The 21231-nt window shown below is 44.2% G+C and overlaps 1 protein-coding gene across 1 annotated transcript in view; it reads right to left on the minus strand.

The window, feature by feature from the left end:
- The window catches only part of DAB1 (DAB adaptor protein 1), a 426067-nt gene extending 414724 nt beyond the window's left edge, over positions 1 to 11343 (minus strand). Inside the window, exon 1 of the mRNA XM_068537987.1 lies at positions 11241 to 11343. The gene's annotated coding sequence lies outside the window, so the exon portion shown is untranslated. The remainder of the gene's footprint in view (positions 1 to 11240) is intronic.
- Positions 11344 to 21231: the final 9888 nt, after the last annotated feature.

Consider the following 21231-nt stretch of genomic DNA (forward strand, 5'->3'; position numbering starts at 1 on the left):
TATCTCACCTCACTCCTATGACCCCACATATATAGCAGAGAGAAAATGTATAGTGTTATCAGGAGAACCAAGTGGTTAGATTTTTGGTCCCTTAATCTTGCTTTCTTTAAGACATCCTCTTTTACATCACCCTAACCTAGTGCGGTATGCATTATCTTCATTCCAGAAAATATAATGAAACATGTGCTGATGACAGAATGTGAGAGAAGAAGGAAAGAGGTACAGCATCTGGCAAGGGGAGGAGAGAAATTTGAAATTTTATGGACACTGATATCCTAGGGGTAACTTTCAGAGAGAAATGGATATCCTGCCCTAGGTCCTAATATACAAATATTATTTGAATGGGGAGAAATGAGTGGGAGTAGGCTTATGAAAGAATTAATAGCATGAGGAAATCCAGAGAGACAGACAGACAGACAAACAGAGCAACAGAGAGAGGATAACAAATGGCAGGTAACAATCACCACATGGGCTAGTCAGAAAGCTCTACAATTAGCCCTCTTTGGGCAGATATAAGTTACAATTTCCATGCGTAATGGTGTTTCCTCAAATGAAAAATGCTTCAGTATTTCACTATATCACCATCGTCAAATACTTGAGGATCTTAGGACAATAAGGTGCAATGAAAGAGCATTGATATGGGTGCAGCGAGACCTGGGTCTTCATTCCAGCTCAGCTAGATGGCTTGCACACGTCTTTTCATTTCCCTAGACCTCTGGCTCCTTGATTGAAAGTGGGAACAATATTCACTGACCTGAGAGATCTACCTGAAAAGTCAAACCAGACTGTAGCTACCAGCCAAACTGCATCCCTCAGGCAGCCAGACGACTCTGCACAAGCCCTCACTCCAGGGGAAAACCAGAGACGTCTTTTAAAGGCCTCGGCCACCTGAACCAGGTGAGCGGCTGCTACTCGGGGTGATGACCCCTCATCGGCCGCAATCCTCACTTCCACAACCCTCGGACCCACTGGGACAAAGGAAAGCCCTGCACGGCTGGTCTGCAAAGGACAGCAGTGGCCCACCCAAGGGTGGTGCTAAGCCACCCAGAGCTCTTCCCTTGAGGCTGTTCTGCATTCAAATCAGAGCATGTAAAGAACCTAATGTTTAGTAAGCTCTCATAACCACCAGTTTTTCTCCTCCCCTTCTAGCCCTCACCATCCAGAATAAGAAATACAGGTGAAGTATGATGAAAACTAATGCATACCTAGAAAATATAATATTTTAAAGATGGCATTGATAATAGCAACAACAAAAATATAAAGCACCTGGAAATAAATCTAATGAAAGAGTGCATACCTTCATGAAGAAATTTATAATCTGTATGGAAAGACATTAAATAAGAACTAAATGAATGGATGATGGTATTATGTTTATGGGTAGAAAGGCTCAACATTATAATAATGTCATTTCCCTGAGTTAATCTATACATTCAAACAATAATTCCAATCAAATCTCAGTAAGTATTTGAGTGTAAGTTTAAAAGATAATTATAAAATGTATATGGAGAGAATGTACATGGAAGACAGAAGGCCAAGAAAGGCCAAGTTACTTTTGAAGAAGGACATCACGGGGGGTTTGTCCTGCAATTACCAAGGCTTTTTATAAAGCTATAATAATAAAGAAGTGTGGCTTGGGCAAAAGAGTGGACGAAATATATGCCTATAAACTAACCCTAAATGCCAGGATGACTTTTCCCCATATGGAAGAAAATTAGAAAAAATAGAATAAATTCCTACCTCACACACGTATATATCGATCCCACAACTAGAAATAACAATGCTATTATTCGTGTAGTAGCTGTTAATATTCCACCAAACATTAATTCCAGAAAATATACTATAAGAAAGGATTATAGAACCTAAATGTGAAAGAAAAAACAATAAAGCTTTTAGAGGATAATAAAGGAGAATATCTTTATGACATCAGGGTTTTTAAAAAGGCTTTCTTAAACAAGGCATAAAAGTACTAACCATAAGAAAAGATTGATAAATTCAACTACGCTAAAATTAAGAAGTTAGATAGCAGAAGATTGGCAAGAATCCAACTTCTACGTGGCCTATAAATCTATTCAGCTTCCCAAAGGAATAAATTACAGTAACCTTTTTGCATTCATTGGAACTATGTTCTAACAATACATGCCGTAGCTCAGATTCAGCATATGGCTGGCCCATCTTTGACTTCAATTGGATTACCAGCACTTTTAGTCTAACTTGAGTATGTTTGAATGGTTGTGTTTTATATTCAGAACTTTCGTGAGCATGCGTGTAATACTGCTCAAAATAACGTGTCCTGGGATTGAAGACAAGCACCACCACGTGCCATGGTCAGAGTGGGTGGGCGTCACCGGGCAGTCACTAGGGAACAGCAATGCGTGGCTTCTCTTCCTTACTCTCTGGGCAGTGTCTGCATCATTTACGATCACTCACATCCAAAGCTGACTCTCGTCCTGCCACCTGTTGGGATTTTTACTACTACTCCCAAATCTACTGGGAAAAATCTGCACCAGTCAAGTCAAAGATAGAAAATCCTAGGGGTGTATCTTAGCTATAATCAACATAGAATCCTATGAGAAAAGCTAAGCCACCATCTTCCATATAACCATGATTTAGCGCGAAAAGCCTCTCCCAGGGAGCCTGTAAGTCTCCCACTTGCTTTCCGCTCCCATTCTTTCTACTATGCATTCCTCAGCAACATTCTAACGTTCACTCTACATGTGACATACATGTATACAGTAATATATGAATATAGGCTAGGATAATAAAAAAGGAAAATGTCACCCAAGTATGACATGTGTTTTAGATGACGTGAGCTTTTTCAAGAGGATGTCCCTCACTTCTATGAAGAGAGATGCTTGTCGTGGCATGACGGTGTGTAATTATAAAGCTTTGTTACTAAAAATAAGTTACTCCCCGGGGAACCTCATAAACCTTCAAAGTATCTAGTGTCCAGGGACTGAGTAATTAATTAGCATTAATTGATAAATTTCCTTTGATTAAAAACATCTGGTTATCATTGTTCCTGTAATGAAAGTGGATAGTTCTAGTGGATCAGTTATAGGACAGATTTGAATAAGTTGTTACTGTTAATGATTCCAAAAGATGTCAAGAAAACAGAGACTACTTTCAATAGCTGATTGTTACTATTCATTTCCAAATCCAGATTACAAAATAAAGAACTGCCACCAAAAAAAAGAATGTGTTTTCAAGATTGTTGATCACAAAGAATTTCAATATTGTCGATGGAAAACAACTTACCCCAATCTTTCTATCCACATGAGCTTAATGAACCACATAAAAGTACACACATTTAATTCAATTCAATCCAGCAGACACTTATTGAGCATCTACTATATTCTAGGCACTGTTGGTAAAAGTAGAAGCCACATTCCTTCTCCCTAAAGAGCTTATAAATGTCCTCTCCTGGACAGTTATTGGACAAACTACTATTTCTTATCATCTCTGTAGTGACTAGCTAGAAACTGGATGAGAATTCAATGGAATTCTTTTTAAGTCTGTTCTTCTGAAAAGCATATTCAAAATAATTATATGGAATGATAAATACCAAATGTGGAATAGTGGTTCCCTCTGGCAGGAGGGAAGGAGATCTGATGGGGAGAGGTTACTAAGTGGCTTCGACTACATTTACATGGCTTGCCTTCCTAGGCTGAGTGGTAGGGACAGAGTTTTCTACTGCATTGTTATGTACACATTTTCATACGTCTTAGAAATATACCTTATTACATTTCAAATCAAACGCATTACCTTCTCAATCAAATTAACTGTTTTGCTTAAAAATCATAAGTGTTTACCTACAAACCTTTTCTCCAGTCTATCTCATGAGACACTGAGAGGGACTTCTTAAAATCAAAGATCTGCAGAAAATAAGTTTGGAAAACTCTTAATGAGGTACATGAGTTTCTTAACTGCAGGAAATCTCTGCAGCTTTCACATGTCAGTAAATACTGTGTCTTACTAAGAGTAGGATATATAATTCAGGGCTTCCTAAGTATTTTTGAGCATGCAACTTTTTTTCCTTGTGAATGCCCTTTCTTTTGAAATACTCATAACCATCCTGGGGGACACCAGTGTTCCCCAGAACAGAGTTTGGAGAAGGCTCTACAAAATAATCCATTTCAGCCACATATGCTACCTTAGAGCCACTCTTAACAGGATGCCCATCCCCAAACCAGTGATGAAACTTCTTGCCCGCCTGTCTTTGCCCATATAGTTCTTTCAACCTGGAATGCCTTCAACCCCTCAGAAACTCCTGGTCAACCTCCAGCTTCCAGCTGAAACAAAATCTCTTCTGTGAAGCCTTAGCCATCCTTTCCTTTGTCCAGGTAGAAATAATTCCTCATCTGGAAGCTTCCAGTGCTGCTATATAGATATTCCCTGTACCACATGTCATGCTGTAGCAGCTATTTATGTATAAGGCCAGGTGTCCAGATGGCAGAGACTGTACCTTTGCATCTTGGAACTGTCTGCAGTGCCTAGCACTGAACCAGAGCCAGGTAAAGGAGGTGACAGTAAGACATGTTGAATGGACACAGGAGTGATGTCTGTATCAGGACATGTGTGGCCTCAATTTCCAGATACTCTTTATGCATATTCATAATTTTCAGTTGTTATTGTTGATTATGACACTAACAAGAATAGGAACAAACAGACATAAAGAATGAAAAAGAGGGCTTCCCTGGTGGCGCAGTGGTTGAGAGTCTGCCTGCCAATGCAGGGGACGCGGGTTTGAGCCCTGGTCTGGGAGGATCCCGCGTGCCGCGGAGCGGCAGGGCCCGTGAGCCGCAATTACTGAGCCTGCGCGTCTGGAGCCTGTGCTCTGCAACAAGAGGGGCCGCGATGGTGAGAGGCCCGCGCACCGCGATGAGGAGTGGCCCCCGCTTGCCACGGCTGGAGGGAGCCCTCGCACGGAAACGAAGACCCAACAAAGCCATAAATAAAATAAAATAAATAAAATTTAAAAAAAAAAAAAAAGTAAAAGAATGAAAAAGAGACAAAGACTGGGATAAACACAAGAAGAGACAAAGGTAGAGAAAGAGATGCTTAACTGATGAAGAGTGAATGGATAGATCCAGTTGAGAAACAGAGTGACAGACCAACAGAGAGTGAGAAATTGGTATGATGCTCAAATTATCAAAAATCACAGGGTTGGTAATTTTCCAAGACTTACTGTAGGTGGTCAACACAGCTGACTTGGGTTCACTCTGAACTTCACATCTGTCTGTTACCTTACCTCCTCTAATTGTATCCCCTAAGCCAAACAACCCATCTTTGACACCACAAACTTTTACCATTTTAGCTGTGAGTTCTCCTATTCAGTAGAATGTTATTTCTGTTTTCACTTCATGAGAATCCCCCAGTGGCACTGTAGACTGGTTACATTTCAGGTTAAAATAAAATAATAATAATAAAAGCAAGCTGGCAATTTTTTTCCAATAGAATGTGGTAGCATATTTCATGAAATAGAAGCCAGAGGAGTTTTATGATTCCCAAACCAAAACCTTCCTGTTTCTAAGAACTCAATGGAAGCAAAACACAAAGAGCATCTCACAGAAAAAGAAACCTGATCATTTGCTCTCCAACCTAAGGGAAGTGTTCAAGTGATTAATTGATTTAATGTCTTTTTTCTTATTTTTTTTAAATTAATTTATTTCTTTATTTTTGGCTGTGTTGGGTCTTCGTTTCTGTGCGAGGGCTTTCTCCAGTTGCGGCAAGCGGGGGCCACTCTTCATCACGGTGCGCGGGCCTCTCACTATCGCGGCCTCTCTTGTTGCGGAGCACGGGCTCCAGACGCGCAGGCTCAGTAGTTGTGGCTCACGGGCCCAGTTGCTCCGCGGCATGTGGGATCCTCCCAGACCAGGGCTCGAACCCGTGTCCCCTGCATTGGCAGGCAGACTCTCAACCACTGCACCACCTGGGAAGCCCTCTTTTTTCTTTTTTGTACACAGGTTCATATCCTGATACACATGTCATAGATTGAGTTCTGTGCTACTTTTTCATGGATATAACCCCAGAGGAGGGGTTTTCTTTTCCTACTGGACACTCTTTTTTCAGTACAGAACATCTGGCTGGCTTCCGCTCTTAGCTGGTAATACCCACCCCACCGCTCACCATCCCTTCCTGCTCCAATTCTATTTATATTTCAGGCCACTACTCTATCCTGGTATAAGAGACAGTCTGATCTAGAAGAAGGAGCACTGGTCAAAGAATTCTGGGTTCTGATGGTGCCTCTCAGTGGTACAGTTATGCATCACCCCAAGTCTGATTTGCTTTCCAATCTATAAATTGGGAAGAGTTGACTAACTAATCCTAGAACTTAATCCATCCAACAGTCATTTTATGTCCTTGAAAATAACTGCTGAAAAGTGCAATGACATAGAAATCTTAGCATTATGAAGATTTCACCATTCCCTTCACAAAGAGGAGAAATGTTCAAGGAAGTATTTCCAATAAGCCAAGCACAAAACAAAACCTTTGCCTGGGGCTTCCCTGGTGGCGCAGTGGTTGAGAGTCTGCCTGCCAACGCAGGGGACACGGGTTCAAGCCCTGGTCTGGGAAGATCCCATATGCCGCGGAGCAACTGGGCCCGTGAGCCACAACTACTGAGCCTGCGCGTCTGGAGCCTGTGCTCCGCAACAAGAGAGGCCACGACAGTGAGAGGCCTGCGCACCGCGATGAGGAGTGGTCCCCGCTTGCCGCAGCTAGAGAAAACCCTCGTACAGAAACGAAGACCCAACACAGCCAAAAAAAATAAATAAATAAATAAACAAATTTAAAAAAAAAAAAAAAAAAAAACCTTTGCCTGAACTCCTTAAATATCTCTCCTCCTGTCTACCTCCTGGTTGGCAAAAAAGCAAAACAAAAAACAACAGGCCAGATACTCTTAGGATATTTAAGTCTTAGGATATCAGTGACGAACAGAAAACTTTTTATTTTCAAGGAAAAGGATTTTTCTCTTCTTTGAAGGATAACACTAACAGTTAAATAACATCACACGCTGGGTACTATTCTAAGCACTTGGTGTTAATTCCTATAATTCTCACAACAATCTTATGTGGCAGGTAGCTTTTTATTATAAAGAAAACTGAAGCACAGAGAAGTTAGATAAGCTGGTCCAAGCCACACAGCAGGCAGCGTTGGGGGAACTGAGGTCTGAACCCAGGCAGCCTAGCACCCAAGTCCAGTCTTCTAACGACCTGTTATACCACCTCTTAATTTTGAGAATCTCTGCGTACCTCCACTGGTAACCAATAAGAGCAGTAATGCAATCTCTGCCTACCCAGTTACTGAATATACTAACACAGTAGACATATGTGAACCAATACCTGCCACGATGTCAGAAGTGTTCAAAATGTCCACCATCAGCCTAATGCCCTGTTGGTAATAGAGAAGCACCCATTTTATGTTGCTGGCATCTGAAATTGGGAACAACCTGTAGTTTTCTCCTACAGGAAGTCTAACTATTCCATTATTCCCCATTAAATGTGACAACCACCCTGGGAGACAGAGCTCACCTCCCCACTCAGAGGTAACATAACATAGTCATTAGGACTGAAAGCTTGGATTTAAATTGTATTAGTTGCTGTATGACCTTGGGCCAGTTACCAACTCTCTCTGTGCCCCACTTTCCTTATCAATCAAATGAGAATAAGAATACAAGTATGCACTTCCTAGGGTTACTGAAGGATTAAACGAAGGATTAAATAAGTTAATGCATGTGAAGTGCTTAAGTCTGAGTCTTAGTAAGTGCCCCACAAAGGTTAGTTATTCCTATTTTTATTATACTAAGAGAGGTGATTTGCCAATCCAGTACCTGGATTTCATCCTGCCCTTCCAATTCCAAATACCATCCTCTCTCCTTAGCAGAATTCCATGCTCTCTATTACTAAAAGTTACCATTCTCCTGAAATCCTGCTAAGTGCCAAAGCTCCCAATGAGACATTTTCCCCCATAAAATTGCTCACAGCTCCACAAAGTAGATAATATTGTCCCTGTTGTGCAAATGATGAAACTGAGGTTCTGAGAGGTCAAGTGATTCATCCTCAATCACTTAACTCAACCAGTGAACATTTTTTGTTACAGTTAGCCCTAAGTAACACTTAAAGTTCCTGACAACCCCTTCAATGTATGCAACTTTGTAAAGTGCTATCTAACAGACATATACTGTGATTTTCTTGCTTTGTTAGCTTTATTAGCTTGAGAGAAGGATTAAACCCCAGCAAAACCAAATGTTTGACTTGAGTGAATTATCAAAATGCAAATGCTGCCTCAATTAGATTCTTCCTCTGCCTGCAGGGTGGCTTCAGGCACCCGAAATCCACCAAAGGCCATTTTTAAGATGGGTACTATCAGGGACCACGCCAAACACCCACCCATTTAAGAAAAAATTCCTTGGAGGGCAGAGGGGAGTGGGAGCAGCGGATTCCTCTCTGGCTTTGGGAGAAAATGAACAATAAGTGATACCATGTCTTCCCTGCAGCCTCACACAATGGTCTGTCTTGCGAATGAAACATACTGTGAAACAGCTTGTGAGATGAGCTTCATCCACAGTAAGCAATTTTTATTCAGATTTTATTGTTGAATACAATGAACATGATTAAATGTTTCAGATATGCCTATTCAGACCTTAAGCAAACCACCACCCAAAAGGAGAGGGGAAAAAAAAAAACACTAAAACTCATCTTCTAAATCTGCTTTAGTCAGAGATTTAATTGCTAACTTGATGTATAGAACTGAATTCCCACTTGGTAGCAGCGCTTTCCCAGAAGATAGTAACAACACGTTTGTACTCCCCACTTCGCCCTCTTCTCTCATCCCTGCGGATCCGATCCTCTCACCGTTGCCTAATAGTTACAATGTCAGTCTTTCAAATCACCGCATTTTGAACTTCCTAAACCCTTAAAGGGCCTCTCTGTATGGAAAAGAACAATAGCGCTTCAAAAGCCATTTCTTTGAGTTTTCAATACTCCATTTGAATGCTGGGATTTCAATCAAGGACATCAGCAGACAATTTCTGATTGCTTAGAAGTTGACTTTTATACAGTTTTCATTAGGTCGCCCTTCTCAATAGGAAACCAAGAAAATCTGTGATCCCTTTCATTTTCCAGAATTGTCACCAAGCCTTGTCAGCACGGAGAGTGAAAGAGATGGGAGTGGGCTGAGGAGAAGCTGTGGCGTGTCCCTATTCCATCCAACCTCTCCACTTCCCCCCCCCCCACCTCCTCTATCTTGCCTGTGCAATTCAGGGTTCCACCCAGAATCACTCATTGAGAGAATAAAAACAATGGGTGCTAATTCAGGGGGTGAGGATGGTTTATAATTTTATGGATTTCCCGAAGACCTATAATTGGCACATAAATGTACAAACGTGAACCGGATAATTAGGGGGTTCTAAACGCAAGCCACCTTTAATTTATACGATTACTAGAAAACATGTGAAGTGTGATGTAATGTCAGCGGAACCCCCCACAAGGCCTTTATTCAAAACCATCAACATTTTGAAAGTGCGTTGAACAGGCCAGCAGGAGGGGAGCAGGAGGGAGTAAGAAGCGATAGCAGCGGATCCTCGCTCCGGTCCCCGCCGGGATGTTAGGAGCGGCAGTGTAGCATCCTTCTCGGAGGACTCGCCCGCCCAGCTCTGGGCAGCAAAACACGCACTCTCTGCGGCAACCTCTCAACTAGCTCCTCTTTCTGAACGAACTAAAACCCAGGTGTGCGCCGGCATCCAAACGCACACGCAGACGCCGACCCACGCGGGCGCGCACCCCACCCCGGGAGACAAGCGCCGGAGTGCACCGATGCCCGCCCCGCGGCGCTCTGCACTCCGTCCGCCGCCGCTGAGCAGAGGGCGAGAGCCACACCGCGGTCGCCCGGCGCCCCCGGCCTCCCCACCCCCACCCCATTCCTCCAGATTCTCCCAGCCCAGGCGGAAGTGCCCAGGCAGACCCCCAACAATGAGGACTTGTGTGCTGCAGGCTGCAATTGGGGGGATGGAGGTTAGTTCACAGGGAGTGAAACATACACAGTCTGGCGGGTCCGGGAGGGAGCAACGCAGGAAACAAGTGGCATCAACCTCTTAAAGCAACCTTCCCTCGTGCCCCCTTCATCCCGTCCACCAGCACTACCACCACCAAAAAAAGAAAAAGAAAAAGTGCTTTAAAAAGTGCACAGAATACACGCGCCCTCCCACCAGGGGTCACAATAATACTCCGCGGGACGAGCCAGCGTCGGGAGGAGAGGCCCGGCTGCAGCAACCAGGGTTTTGAAATGTACTTAGTATACTCAGCCTACAGCTCCTTTCCGACGCCACGACACAACCTCCGCCATCCTTGACTCCCTGGCTGCAGGCTCTCTCGGCGGTTGAGTCCTCCTTTTAGGGCTCCTTTATGAACCGAACCACATGGATTTTAAAGTTTCCCCAGTAGGGGGGTGGGGAAACCTGGCTCTGCAGCCGAGGCAGAGCGTCAAGTCTGGAGCAGAGAGAAGCAAGAGGGGCGGGTGGGGAGGAGAGCTGTCGGAGTGGAGGGCGGCGCGGGGTGGTGCTGGGGAGTGGAATGCAAGGGGCGGCAGCAGAGAACCGAGTCGATGGAGGACTCAGGAAGAGATGGGTTCCGAGGAGACGCGGGGTCCGGCTCTGATGGTGTTTGCGAAAGGGTAGGGGCCACTGGGATAGATCTCGCTTTTCGGCAGGTCGGAGCAGAACCGCAGCGCTACCGAGGAGTAGGGAAGTGAAAACCGGGTTTGGCTGAGCAGGGAAGAGGGTCCGACCCGGGGACGCCGGCAGCGCGGCTGAGGAAGGGCTCGGGAGTACCAGGTAGGTTTTGGAGTGGGAGAAGGAAGGCTCGTTGGTGGACAGAGACGGGGCCGCAGGAAGGAGGAAGGCGCACGGGGTCCCGGAGAGAGACGAATGTATTAGGTGAGCAGGTCTGGAAAGAGAACCGCGCGTGGTCACAAGTAGGGAGATAAGAGGTGGTAGGGGGAGACCCATACGGAAGGAGCAGAGGCGCCTTCCCCCCCCTCCCCAGCAAGTGAAGGAACAGAGAGGAAAACTGCAATCTCCATCCCCGCCGCACTCCTGGCCAAACTCCCGAGAGGAACGCCCCAGGAGCCCTCCTCCGCGCCCGGGGACCCCGACGGAGCCACCCGGGCGTCCGGGCGCCGCGTACCCGCCGACACCTGCCCGCGCTGAACTCCGGGGCGGCCGCGAGCCCACCGCCGTGCCTCACCTAGGCTCGCCGAGACCATCCTCCTCCGCTGCCGCAGCCGCCCAGGAAGCAGTTCCCCATGCCCGGCGGGCGGCGGCACTCAGGCGCGCTCTCCAGCCCGGGGAAGCCCGGGCGAGAGCCGAGCTGGGTCCATTCTCCCCGGGAGCCACGGGCCCCGCGTCAGAGCAGGGGGAGGAGACCGCCCCGCGCGCAGACCCGCCTCCTCCCGCGCCCCCGCCCCCGCCCCGCCAGCCCCGCGCCCGCCTGGCGCCCCGCAGCGCCGCTCACCTGCCCGCTCCCCGGCCGCAGCCGCCGCCGCCGCCGCCTGGCCGCCCGCCGCGCTCCCCTCGCCCCGGCCTCGCGGCTCCCGCTCCCGCCCGGGTGCTCTGTGCGCCGCCCGAGCGCGTTCCGAGAGCTTAGCGGAGTCGCGGTGGCGACGAGGAGGAGGAAGAGCTAGCGAGCGAGCGGGGGCGCCGCGGTTCGCAGTCGCGCCTCTGGAGCCTTGCCGCTCACTCCCCATCCCGGCGTGGTGGAGGAGAGACGAGCCCAGAGCGCCGGGTCTCCGCCCCGGCTGCGTGGGCGGGGAGGGCGTGAGGGCGAGATGGGGTAAAAGCCACCAGACTCGGGTTTTTCACAAAGTATTCCCTGTTTTTGCCACTCACCATCGCCACCAGCCGCCCCCGCCCGGCCTCCCTCATTTTTCTCTAGGGTCTACTCTCTTTATCATCCAGGCCTCTAAACATGCGCATACCCAAGTGGAAAAAGCGCTAGTGCGGGAAAACTCGAGGGCAGGTCCCGCGCCGACGTGTGGCCCCCGCTCCCCTTCGCAGGAGGGGGCGCTAGGTCCCAGCGGCCAACCCTGACTCGTGCGCCCCTGTCGTCACCGAGGCTTCCCAGGCAAAGTTGGGAGAGGGAGGAGGCGTGCATCTATCACTCTTTCGTGAGTCCTAGGGAGGGACTCAGGCCCCAGTTAACCCCCAACGTTTCCCCCTGCCGTCCACCCTCCCAACTCTGGTTCTCAGAATGTCCGGGAGTAAACCATCCCAGATTAGGACACGCGCAGGAGAAGGCTCCAGCCAGGATGCAATCAGTTGCTCCCTACTTCTGGTCCTAGCTTACAAAGATCCACCAAATCTCAGAAAAGAGTGTGTGAGTCTGAAAATTCTTCAGCCCTGAGACTGGATTCAACAGACTGTCGTGGCACACCCATCTCCAGAGTCCCGAATGCCAGGTGAGGGAGGGAAAAATATCGAGTGAAATCCTGTGCTGTTGAAGCAGGGCGCGGGGAAGGAAAAGAAGAGACTGGCTACAGTTCCTTAAAAAGTTTATTTTTATTCTTCATAAGGGCCACACTCCTGTCCTCCAGCTGGGTAATAAATGAAGCTAAGGTGGCTGATTTGGGCTTTGTTTGTTTGTTTGTTTGTTTTCCTCGTAGTTTCCATCACTCAGCCCTGAAAATTTAATGAAGCATTTAGAGTTATTACCTCCAGAGTCAATGGGCTAAAAATATTTAGCCGAATGCACTCCTTGTAGAGCCAGTAGGTCCATGGCTGGTACATACAAAGTGATCGAGAGACCCTCCCTGTCTCCACAAAATTCACGACCCATTAAACTTATTCCATAATAACAGCTTCTGTACAAATGGAGACCCCAGCAAACAGAGGCTGTCATGCACCTCCTGAAAAGATAGCAACTTACATAGAGACAGGAAAAATGTGTGAGGTCATTGGCAGGATGCAATCTTGGGAGATAAGTTGATGGGAGGGAACTCCCAACAAGGTGAGAGGGAGGTACCACCGGTGGATACTACTGTTTCTATTTACTTCCGGGTGTGACCAGCGAACCTAAGGGTGGGGACCAGAGAAAGTGGCTCAAGTCTCTCCAACTTTTCTGAAGTTCTAGAAAGTGGCAAGAGTTGCTACAGAACACTTAAGATACATTAGTAGAAAGTTCAGGCTCTCCAGGCAACTCTATTAGTTTCCTCGTCTATAAAGACAGACCTCCGGAGTCTGAACTCAATACAAAGAAAACCAGGGGACATGGACAAACCACAGAAGACCTCACTGAAATAGAGAAAGGGGGTGTAGAAAACTGTTATGCACTTCAAGCAACTGGGATAAATGTCAAACCTTACGTGATTGAACATAGGTCTAACTTTTCATTGACTCTCCCAAAAAGTTTCTCAATGCTTGAGACAGCTGTGAAACATCAAAACAATTTATCCACGTTAAGACCCTGCCTTTGAGAGTTGTGGACTTCACCCCCTTCCACCTTGTTCTGTTTTCAGATGAGGTTATGATTACAGACTTTGAAGGGAATACCTGACACCGAGTGGCTCAGTGATAAAAATGGAAGATGCTCATGCAAAACTCTCTCTTCAGTGTTGGAGAAGGTGCACCAGGGAAACTCAGCAAATTCTCATTAAATCTGACAGGGGCAACAAGCTACAACTGTTCCCAACTCCAGGCTGGAAGAAAGTTATACAGATTCTAACTGCAAACAAGCTGCCCACCAAGGACCTAATAGTCTTCAGGGTTAATAAACCAAATCAAATCTTAAAGTACCATTTTAAGTTTTTATGCCAAACTTGTCAAGAAACAACTTACTTAAATATTAGGGTGTTTTTTTTTTCTTCTGTTAAATAATAATATAGTTTGTATTATGTGTGGCATAAAGAAAAAATCAATAAACATTCCTTTATCATCTACCCTGAGAAACAGCAAAAATGTTTACATTGCTTATTACATTCCAGGCACCATTCTGGGTGCTTTCCATTCATTAACTCATTTAACCTTCATGACAGCCCAGATAGAGAAGTACTCCTCTTGGTGTGTACTGGATCCTGAGTCATCTTTGACAAGTTACTTACCTCTCTGAGCTTCAAAATCTCAGTTCTACAATAGTGATACCTGCTTCATGAGATTGTGCAAGCTTTAAATGGAAAAATATACTGAACATGGCTAGCACTGAATAAGTCACCCAGTAAACATTGGTTCTCATTCCAGAACAATTCCAAAAATAGTTCACTTTAAATCAACGAGCGTTTATGGAGTCCATTTTATATATCAGGCATTGTGCAAGGCATTGGAAATAATGATGGTAAATCAGAAACAGATCCTGCCTTTAAGGAGCTCTGAGTCAACTGAATAAAAAACATGGGCATGAGTAGCATGCAGATGGGTAGAAAGGAGTTTTATTGAACTTCACGTAATTCATCCCTATGCACATGATTCTTAAGACACCCAGAGGGGCAGCCTCTATAAGTACTGTTTGAGACTGACCTGCAATTGAAAGCAAAACCAAATGTCAGAAGTCATAAATTCAACTAGCAATAATCACTCCTCCAAAGGAAGGGATGAAAAGTAGCTCATTTTGTGTATTATACATTACTTAAAATTCTGTTTATTCCTACAATCATTTCAAATATACCTCTCATTGGATGGAGTATAATAAAATGAATTTGCGCTGTAAGCTCTGGGGATTTCAAACAAATTATTACATAGCCACTGTTTATTAAATAGTTTGTAGTGCTTGCATATGCCAGGAATATGCTAATATTTCTCTACACATAAAGCTCTCAAATTAATAAAATTTTGAATAACGTTCAGTAGGAACATTTCTACCCAGCTTATTAGAAACATCATGTGTTCCAAGTATACTAAAATACAGAATGCACAAAATTTCAAAGGTTAATACCAAAGGTATATAAGCCTCTCATGGTCCCTTTCATTCAAGATCACACTCAGATTCTATTTGTTTATTCAAAAAATATTTACTGATTGCTTACTCTATACTAGGCACAATGTTGGGCATTGGCAGAAGAAGAAAACAAAAAGAAAAAACAAAAATTTGCTCTTAAACAACTTACAGGCCCATGAAGAAAACCCATCATTGCATTGCATTGCATTGCAGTAAATGCTATGATAGTGATAGTGCTAAGTACGGGATGCTAGGGGGGCATCAAATCTGGGCATTTAACCCAGAGTAGGATGTTAAGACTTTGTGAAGGAAGTGATACCATCTTGAAAGATAACTGAGTAACCAGGTGAAGCAGGGAAAGGTATTATGATTCCACCTATATGAGGATCAAAAACAGGAAAAATAAATCTATGATAAGAAATATTAGAACAGTAGTTACCTCTGTGGAGGGGGATTGCCTGGAAAGGGGCACAAGGTACTTTCTGGGATAATGGAATATATGATATCTTTAACGTAGGGTTGGTTTATATAGGCAAATACGTTCGTCAAAACTGATCAAACTAATCTTAAGATCTATGCATTTCAATATATACCTATTTTATCTTAATTTAAACAATTTTAAAAAGAGCAGGCACAGAGAAAGTGGAGCAGCCAGTGAGACCCCACATGTTTATGGGAACCACACTACTGATCTCGGGTGGCCTTGGCCTGCAGCAGCTTGAAGCAGGGTTTTGGTTCCCTGCCAGAGAGTAAAGTCAGGCCGCGGCAGTGAGAGCACTGAATCCTAGCCATGAGACCACCGGGGACCAGTGGCCAATGACCAGACCCTGGCCTGTCAGCTGTATAGAAAAGAATTTCCACATAGAGATGGAAAGTAGTGAAACAAGTGAAGTGTTTATTAGGAGGGAAAAGGGTATGTGTGGATAGACACACAGGTGGGCTCAGAGAGAGTCGCTCCCTTGTGGTAGTTTGAATCACTTTCATGGGGCATTTCTGCCGGCTTTTCTTTGGCCAATCATCTTGCTTTGCCTGGTTCTGAGTCCATATTTAGTTTTATCTCAGGATCCTCCCATGCGTGTGCGCACATCTCTTAGCCAAGATGGATTCCAGCAAAGAGGCCTACGGGTAGGTTGACATCACTTACTATGAGGTGATGCCCCCTCCCTTTTTGACCTCCAAGGAGCCCTTCTGCGTGTGTGTAGTCAGGAAGGTCTCCTTGACTTCGAGAATGAAGAATATGTGGTCTTTTATCTCTTATCTGGACAGGGCTTAGCTTCTCCTCCCTCCTGCCATTTTGGAGTATCTGTCCACAGGGGACAAACTCCAGCTGTTCAGACTGGGGCCCATCTATCTCCTGCCTCACTGTGATGGCCCAACACATATCTGTGCTAATATTGCAAGTCCTGAATAAAATATTCTACTCTCAATATAAAAAGAGTGCTGTATGTTGTGCATAGCACTGCCAAAGCAATGAATGTGTAAAAAAAAAAAAAGTATCCTTTAAAGTACATTAATGCAAGGATAGTTAGGCCAAAATGGAGCGTCTTTCACAAAATGAAAGCACGGACCAGTGATGATGTGGGTGTCATCAGAAGGCAAAGAATTTCCTGGCACAGGAGTTAATCAAATATAGTTTGGATGATGGCTTGGAAGGAATTCAGTGGAGAAATTCAAGCTTCAGATGGAGGAAGTAAATGGGGGAAAGAAGCCTTGAGCAGTAAGACCTTTGAATTCTCCTTCTAAACCCTGATATTCTATGATGCCTTGAAGAGTTCTTATTAAAAAGCTCTGAAACCATAGTCACACTTCACATGGTTCTCTCCTCTCCTGTCCCAAGAAGCCAATAAGAGGCCTTAACTCTATACCGGAAGATATAGGCTGCATGGTTGAATTTGTATGAAAACCTCACAAGGGAAAAGTCGCCACTTTTCCTGGAAACGTACTGATGCAAATCACACTTTATAAAATGTTTTTTTAAATAAAAAAGAATGTAATTGCTCATCGAATTGTAATATGAATGCAAATTAACTTACAGTAATTATACTGTGCAATTTTCTACTTTAAAAACTTAGAAAATGGAAGAGACCTGATAAGTAATTTGAACTTAATTCTTCATTGTGTTCCTTCATTATGCAATGGTTACCATAAGCAATTTGCTCTGCTTTAACGTAAAGTGTTTTTAGTTCATACCTTTACATTGGCAGGACTCAAATAAGACCATTCAATAGATACAGATACTTGTTTATCCCTCCCACCAGTGCCTTGTAGAAACAATGAAGATTAAAATTAATACAGCACAAGGGAATTTGTGAAAGAGTCTTCATATATTTTCATTTTGGAACCTTTAGCACATTAAGTGTCTCTATCCTAAGCACTCAATGTGTTTTAAGTAATCAGGGAACTCCTAACCAAATAGGAGTCCGATGATCAGCATTCATGCTTTAATGGCAAGACTTTGGCATAGAAGTAAAGAAAATGCGTGCTAGTCCCAGCTCTGCCACTAATTAACTGCGTGACCTTCCCTATTCAGGCCCTCATTTCACTCATATGTAAATTAAAAGGTTGGGCTAGGTGATTTCCAGCTTCCGTCTCAGCCTGTACAGTCTGAAATTGCTCTGCACTCACTCCTTGCTCTGCATTGTTTAAGCAACATGAGTGACAGTAAATGAATTTCTTATTTAGAATTAATGACCCTCTGAATGAACCGCAAGCCCTCTAGTTCAGTCATTCATTGCTAAAGAATGTCTAACACAAAGATTATCTGCGACGACGCGAATGTAAAAAATAATAATTACCCGTTTTCATGCTAATAATAATTTGCATGTGTAGTTCCCTCAGTGTGGATCCTGTTTAACTGCAAGGCAAAGATGCAGAGAGCTGGGGATCTCATTAAGCAGCGGCACGGTGTAGTGGAAAGAGAGTGAGTCCCAAGACTTGGGTTTGGTATTTCCTGTGGCTAATAACCAGAGGAAATTCATCAGCCTCAGGAATTTCATCTCTTAAGACGGGATGCTCTCGGTTACTTCCCTGGAAGTTGTAAAAATTCAACCCATAATGAATGGAAAAACATTTGGTCACCTGGATTGGTAAATGTCTCATTTCATCCTCTTAACAACCCTGTGAAGTAGGAGCTACTATTATCTCTATTTTCCAGCCCTCCCCCCAAAAAAACTGAAGGTAAGAGAAGTTTAATAACTTACTCAGTGTCACAGCCCATGACACTTGTCTGCCCTGTCTCTGCAGAGGGGATAGTAACATTCCTTCACCTTCTGGAGTCTCATAATGACATATACAGCATAGATTTTTTTTTTTCTCTCAACGTATATAGCCTTTTTTAAAAAAGGGAACTATTTCATCTTTGCGTAAGTAACAGGACTATAAATGTCCACTCCTCAGCTACAAAATGGCAATAAAAGTACCTATATTTCTCTAAAGGATTCTCTTTAATTCCCTCTTTAGCATTTATCCCAACCACACCCAGTCCCTTTCTTCCTTCCTAAAGACCTCAGTTCACATTTGGGAAAGTATGTGATTTCTCGGAAGCTGACTTCACCCACAGCTCTGGATCGGAGCACAGGACCTAAGCTAAGCCGGTCAACACACTCCATGACACTCCATCCCCTTGACCAGACTGGTTGATTCAGGGGCTGGCAGAAAACTTGACTTTGTCCATCCAGACTTCTGCTGGAAATACTGAGACAAAAATAGCCTGTAGCCCAGGAAGCAACAGTGTGGGCTCCTAAAGGGAACAGCCCTTATGATAAAGTTGGACCCAATGAGGTCAAAGCAGAGAGATCAAGAGAAATCACATCCTGTCACATCACTGAGTCACTGCCTAAAGCCAGCATTGCCTTAAAAATAACATGAGACAATATATCCTTTTTATTGTATTAGCCAGCATTATTTGCAGTTTTCATTACTTTCCACGAAAACCAAGCCATCAACTCAGTGAAGAGGTATTAAAGACGTAATGAAGTCATGAATGAGAAATTGTAAAAAGCTATGCAATCATAGGGCTTCCCTGGTGGCACAGTGGTTAAGAATCCGCCTGCCGATGCAGGGTACACGGGTTCGAGCCCTTGTCCGGGAAGGTCCCACATGCCGCGGAGCAACTAAGCCCGTGCACCACAACTACTGAGCCCGTGTGCCACAACTATTGAAGCCCGTGCACCTAGAGCCCGTGGTTGCAACTAGAGAAGCCACCGTAATGAGAAAGCCCGCGCACAGCAACAAAGAGTAGCCCCCGCTCGCCGCAACTAGGGAAAGCCCGCACGCAGCAACGAAGACCCAACGTAGCCAAAAATAAATAAATAAAATTTTTTTTAAAAAGCTATGCAATCATAAAGTTTAATAATGGTGATTATGACAACAATGAAAATGATGATGGAAGTGAAGAAGGAAATGAGAGCCTTTCAACAAATATGGCACCAAAATTTCAGGCAGAGCAAAAGGTTCCCTCCATGATTAAAAAAAACAGTTCATTCCTCTATGTTCCCACAATTCATCTTATAATATTCTAGTAGCATGCTCATATATCCCTGATCAAAGCACCACAGATGATGGGTCTTTTCCTGACCACACCTTCGACGTGTGTCTCCATTACTCTGCTCGTGCTGTTTCCTCCTCCAGGATTGCTCTTTCCCTTTCCCATTTATTGAAATCCTTCCCAATCTGCAGGATCTAGTTTAAATGAAGCTCCTTCCCTTCTCCAATCATTCTCTCTTTTCACTTTTTTTATATGTTGGGCCTCCTTATAATCCTGATCCCTGCCATGTGTTGGAGCCATTTTTCACATGTCTGGATCCCCCATAGAGACTGTAATTTCTTAGAGTAGATGCTAAGCTCCTTATAAACGGCAGAGAGAAAGAGATGTATGCAACATCTGTCCCTGCACTAATATCAAGGGTGACTGAGCCGATGTGGTTCTAATTCCACCAGTGAGCAGTCATCAACCAAAATTATATAAGGAGCACCTTATGAAGAGATGAAAGCACCTTGTAATTAAGAATGTTTAGATCACAGTCTAACTGGGAGTTGTGAAGAAAGACAGGAAAATGGATGACAGAGGAAGGAAGGAAAGAAGGAAGGGAGGGAGGGTGGAGGGAGGGAGGAGTATGGTTTGTGGAATGTTGTCAAAGGATGCCAAGGCAAAGTTCTCCATGGCTTTTGTCTGTCTTCCTGTGCCTTGGGGAGAAAAAACATGAAGCTCTTGTTAGCCATGCCTATTCTCTAAGGGATATCTCCAGAATGATTAGAAATATAGAGTCTCTTCTATATGTATCCCAGGTAGCGGTTTTATTGTACATTTATAAATATAGAATAAAACATATAAATAGTGATTAAGATCATATAATGTTAAACTACAGCTTCATTTCTAACATTAGTTCTGACACTACAAGGGTGTGAATTTGGGTGAGTTCTTCAACTCTCAGCTGCACTTACCTCTCCTGTAAAATGGGGATAATGATAGATGGTTCTAGTGTCTATTTTAATTATTCAATAAAATAGTGTTTGTAAACGTTTGCCATACTACTTGGTATATGCTAAGAAACTTAATAAATCAGTGGCTATCAGTAGTAGAGGTTGCAGTAGCAATCACTAATTGGCACATGGCTGTCTCTTTTCTGGTCACTCAACTGTCTCTAGAAAAGTTACCCTTGGGATAATAAGCACCGATATTCCAGAGTATAGCCATGCAAAGCTTTGGTAACACTACTGCCAATCCTGGTACTCAAACTGCCTTAAAAAATGCCCTTAGTCATGCTAAGCGTAACAAGTATTAAGACACTGGTAGATTTTTTTTTTTTTTGGAGTGAGCTTCTTTTCCGAAAAATCAATACTCATTGATCATAAAATTCCCCATATTTGTGAACATTTACTTGGGTGGTATACTATAGCACATCATTATCCCTATAAAAATGTTACTCTCAGGCTCTTGCATTCCCATATGTTTTCCTGCCTAGGAGATAAAGAGTTGACATACAGCTGACATGCCCAGAAGTGTCAATGACCCTGGGTCTTACCTGGTAGAAGAGTGCCACTCCTGTGAATGTCATTTGCCACATGTGTATCAGTGGAAGCTATTTTGGAAACTACTGATACAGGTGAATGGAAACTATCAAAAGGCTTTGAACATTTGAGGGAAAGGGTCAAATTTGTGAGGTAGACACATCATTCTCATAGCAGAAAGAAGGTCAAGTAATATAACCAACCCACCCTTACATCAGGCATTTCCTTCCTACTTTTTGCTGCATCACACCCCTACCCAAACACCACTACTCATGTACACTGAGAATAAGAGAGCCTGAAATCT

The sequence above is a fragment of the Eschrichtius robustus genome, chromosome 3 (assembly GCF_028021215.1).
Source record: "Eschrichtius robustus isolate mEscRob2 chromosome 3, mEscRob2.pri, whole genome shotgun sequence".
NCBI classification, from domain to species: Eukaryota; Metazoa; Chordata; class Mammalia; order Artiodactyla; family Eschrichtiidae; genus Eschrichtius; species Eschrichtius robustus.